The sequence below is a fragment of the Ips typographus genome, unplaced genomic scaffold (genome assembly GCF_016097725.1).
Source record: "Ips typographus isolate SLU unplaced genomic scaffold, UJ_Ityp_2.0 IpsContig77, whole genome shotgun sequence".
NCBI classification, from domain to species: domain Eukaryota; kingdom Metazoa; phylum Arthropoda; class Insecta; order Coleoptera; family Curculionidae; genus Ips; species Ips typographus.
Window position 1 is genome coordinate 114,371 of NW_028098580.1, and position 4,929 is coordinate 119,299.

Here is a 4,929-nt window from a genome sequence, read left to right on the forward strand (position 1 = left end):
ATTGCCTCGTCGTATTCTGTGTCTGTAATTAGTTTGTAGGTGTATTGTGATGAGTTTTCAAAGAAGTTTGAGTACCAATTGTTAATCGAGTTCCAGTTGTTATTGTCAAAGTTAGGGTTAGTCGATATGCTGAAAGCTCTATGAAAGTGTCTGGCAAACGCGTCAGCTTTGTCTTTGCCAGTGTAGCGTTCTATTCCGTTCTCATCAATAGTGCCCATATTATTAGTTTTTTTGTACTGTGCCAGTTTTTTTATTTTTTGCCAATACGACTTGCCTTGGTCTTTTTCTATTTCTTGGCACGCTTCAAGCCATTTGTCTTGTCGGTATTGTTCAATTAACGTTTTAACGTTTCTGTTAAGATGGTTAAGTGTTCGTTTTAGTTCATTGTTTTGTGTTTGTGTGTATAGTCTGTACAGTTCTCTTTTATGCTTGATAAGTCTTAAGATGAATTTGGGTAATGTATGCTGGTAGAATGAATTTTTAATTGTCGGCGTAAATTTTTCAATTGCCAATGTCAGTTGTTGTTGTAAGGCCTCTATGGAGGTCAGTTCTGATTGTGACCGAATGTAATCGTCTAGGTGTTTCTTTACTTTTTCAATGTCAGTCTTAGCTAAGTTCAATTTCTTGGTATTATGTTGAGTACGTGGCGTAGGCTGTGTATGTTGTAAGTCAATGTTAAAAGTTATAGCTAGGTGGTCAGATCCAAGTTCGTTGGTTAATTTTATATCTTTAATGTTATTTGCAAGGTTTTTTGTGTGTAGTAAAATGTCCGGTGTTGAGTCTTGGTTCTCAGGCATCAGGAATGTCGGTGGCGTATGTTGCTTTGTAAAATCCGAATTGTTAAGAAATACATTTAGTTGTTTGGTTTTGTTCCTATTAAGGTTGAAGTCTCCTATTATTATGGCGTATTTGTACAGACACGCTTTGGTCAAAATATTTTGTTCGATATTGGAGTGTGGGTGAATATATACTAAAAATATGTGCAGTAAATCGTCTATGTAGGGAATGGTGAAGTGAAGACATTCGTTCAAGGGATTATTAAGGTGAGGAGGGTTTGCTTTGCCTAGTCTTATTTCCGGTGTAAGAAGTACTGTTGCACCTCCTCTGGCGTTATTTATAGTGTCTCCGTGTTTGCAGATGTACTGCCAGTTCCTATATGTCGGGGTCTGTCCTATTTTAGTTTTAGTCTCCACAAACATGCAGCAGTCCGTATTGTTTCGTTCTACGTAATTATAAATAAGTTGTTTTTTGTGATTAAGTCCATTGATGTTGGCGTAAAGTAATTTTAAAGTGAATGTTCTAAATTAGTTACTGTTTGTTTTAGTTGGTCGAGGGGTTCAGTTGGGGAGTTTCGGTTTGGGAGAAGCATCTCAAACATCAAAATGTACATGTGGCTTCCGAAGAAAACCACGGAAGTATCAACGTCAAAGTCTTCTACAAATCGTTTTCGAAGTTTTTTTTATTAACTCTTCCCTGTTTGTATTTGTAGTCTTATTCAATTCGTGTTTGTATTTGTTTATGATGTAGTCGTGCGTTGTGATAGGTGTGTGTATTCTACTTCCCGCTTTTACTGTTGGTGTTATTTCAGCTGTCCGTCTGTTCAGGCATTTCACTTTAACGTTTGGAATTCCTTCAATCGGGGCTGTGGGTCTTCTTGGGCACTTCATACTTCAAGCCGCGTGGTCCTCGGAGTTACAGGCTGCACATTTAATTGGGAGTGGTGACGTACAGATTGTTGTTGAATGGGGCCCCTGGCATTTGTTGCACTTAAGTGGTTTTTTGCATTCCTCTGTCCGATGATCAAATAAATTGCATTTACTGCATGGGGCAGGAACAGGCGCTGGAGGCTTACTCTCAACTATCCTAAAGACGCGGCCCAGGAAGTGTACGGTGCGGTCATTTACTAACTGTTCGTAAGTGCTAAGGTGTCCTGTAATGAGCCTTATCATAAGTGTCGGAGTGCCCCTCTGCCTAGAGATGATCCTTTTGCAAAATCTTATTTGCAAGTTGAGTTTTTGTAGGTGTTTTAAAAACATATCGTCCGTGATCTCTAGGTCAACCCCAGTAGCCACCACCGAGTAGGAAGGCGTTATATGTCGATCAGTTGTTGTCTGCTGGATTTTTGTGTGGCTTACATCCAGTTTTTTAAAAGATGTTATGACTTTTTGTTGGATGAGCAATTAGAGACATTCTTTGGCTTTGTTTTCGTTGTTGGTTTTTATGAGAAAATTATTCTCTTGCTTGATGACAACATCTTTGTTGTCAACGTTCACTTCGTCCCATCTGATGGCTAATTGAACTCTGGTTGTTGTGGGTGTTGCATAAACTACATACGAGTGGACAAATGTAGGTAATCTATGTTGTAGCGTTTTTGGAGTTGTTATTGGTTGTTTAGTTTGAGATGAGGAGGTTGATGTTGAGGTTGTTTGAATGTCCAGTGCTTGCTTTTCAGCTTCCTGGGTTGGAGAAGTTGGAGCGTTTGCAGTAGAACGAGTGGGTTTTCTTCCTCTTTTTTTACTTTTTGGCTTTGTAAAAAAACCATCCTGGGAAGCCCTGTCCGATTCGGACTCTAGTGAGCTCCCCGGATCCATGCTACTTTTTAACGACCACTCGTACGACCATCCAATGATTTATAAATTTTCTTATCGTGTATTGATATTGATATATAAAGTTAGTCGGTTTTGTGGCGATTCAATCAGTCGGTTTAAAAACCAGTGTTAAACAAAATTCTTCAAATAGTTTTGTGTATTCGGAACCATGTGAGAGATAAAAGTGTTTATACAAAACTGCACCAAACACGTCCTATCCGCACCGAGGTTGCCGCAAGACTCCGAAAAAATTTCAATTTTGCAAAAAGTGCAATTTTGTCAATTTTTTATTTTGCTCCAGGAGGGTTCCAATGCACAGCAAAGAGCATATTTACACCAAACGACCTTAAATTAGGTGAAATTACAAAAAAAGCACTTTAAAATTTTTCATTTTTCAAAAAAATTGAAAGAATGGGGGGGTATTAGGGGTCCTTTTTTAATACTTTTTGAAATTCAATATCTCGGTAACCTGAAAAGCTAGAGAGTCCAGTTTTGGCTCATTTTGTAGTATTTTTTATCCTCTTTCTAATGGCGTTCTAGCGAAATCTATAAGAGTTCAAATAAAAGAGTTACAATCATTCAAAAATTGATAAAATTTCATTTTTGCAAAAAGTGCAATTTTGTCAATTTTTTATTTTGCTCTAGGAGGGTTCCAATGCACAGCAAAAGGCATATTTATGCCAAACGACCTTATATTAGGTGAAATAAGTACAAAAAAAACACTTTGAAATTTTTCATTTTTCAAGAAAATTGAAAGGATGGGGGGGTATTAGGGGTCTTTTTTACTACTTTTTTAAATTCAATATCTCGGGAACCTGAAAAGCTAGAGAGTCCAGTTTTGGCTCATTTTGTAGTGTTTTTTATCCTCTTTCTAATGGCGTTTTATCAAAATGTATAAGAGTTCAAATAAAAAAGTTACAATCATTCAAAAATTGAAAAAATTTCATTTTTGCAAAAAGTGCAATTTTGGCAATTTTTTATTTTGCTCCAGGAGGGTTCCAATGCACAGCAAAGAGCATATTTACACCAAACGACCTTAAATTAGGTGAAATAAGTACAAAAAAAGCACTTTAAAATTTTTCATTTTTCAAAAAAATTGAAAGAATGGGGGGGTATTAGGGGTCCTTTTTTAATACTTTTTGAAATTCAATATCTCGGTAACCTGAGAAGCTAGAGAGTCCAGTTTTGGCTCATTTTGTAGTATTTTTTATCCTCTTTCTAATGGCGTTCTAGCGAAATCTATAAGAGTTCAAATAAAAGAGTTACAATCATTCAAAAATTGATAAAATTTCATTTTTGCAAAAAGTGCAATTTTGTCAATTTTTTATTTTGCTCTAGGATGGTTCCAATGCACAGCAAAAGGCATATTTATACCAAACGACCTTATATTAGGTGAAATAAGTACAAAAAAAACACTTTGAAATTTTTCATTTTTCAAAAAAATTGAAAGGATGGGGGGGTATTAGGGGTCTTTTTTTACTACTTTTTTAAATTCAATATCTCGGGAACCTGAAAAGCTAGAGAGTCCAGTTTTGGCTCATTTTGTAGTATTCTTTATCCTCTTTCTAATGGCGTTCTAGCGAAATCTATAAGAGTTTAAATAAAAAAGTTACAATCATTCAAAATTTGAAAAAAATTCATTTTTGCAAAAAGTGCAATTTTGGCAATTTTTTATTTTGCTCCAGGAGGGTTCTAATGCACAGCAAAGGGCATATTTATACCAAACAACCTTAAATTAGGGAGATAAGTACAAAAAAAAACACTTTAAAATTTTTCATTTTTCAAAAAAATTTAAAGAATGGGGGGGTATAAGGGGTCTTTTTTTACTACTTTTTTAAATTCAATATCTCGGGAACCTGAAAAGCTAGAGAGTCCAGTTTTGGCTCATTTTGTAGTATTTTTTATCCTCTTTCTAATGGCGTTCTAGCGAAATCTATAAGAGTTTAAATAAAAAAGTTACGATCATTCAAAATTTGAAAAAAATTCATTTTTGCAAAAAGTGCAATTTTGGCAATTTTTTATTTTGCTCCAGGAGGGTTCCAATGCACAGCAAAGGGCATATTTATACCAAACAACCTTAAATTAGGAAAATAAGTACAAAAAAAACACTTTAAAATTTTTCATTTTTCAAAAAAATTTAAAGAATGGGGGGGTATAAGGGGTCTTTTTTTACTACTTTTTTAAATTCAATATCTCGGTAACCTGAAAAGCTAGAGAGTCCAGTTTTGGCTCATTTTGTAGTATTTTTTATCCTCTTTCTAATGGCGTTCTAGCGAAATCTATAAGAGTTCAAATAAAAGAGTTACAATCATTCAAAAATTGATAAAATTTCATTTTTGCA

The 4,929-nt window shown here is 35.1% G+C and overlaps 1 pseudogene; it reads right to left on the bottom strand.

The window, feature by feature from the left end:
- Nucleotides 1–1,285: 1,285 nt before the first annotated feature.
- LOC145739933 (uncharacterized) lies at nt 1,286–2,180 on the bottom strand (annotated as a pseudogene).
- Nucleotides 2,181–4,929: the final 2,749 nt, after the last annotated feature.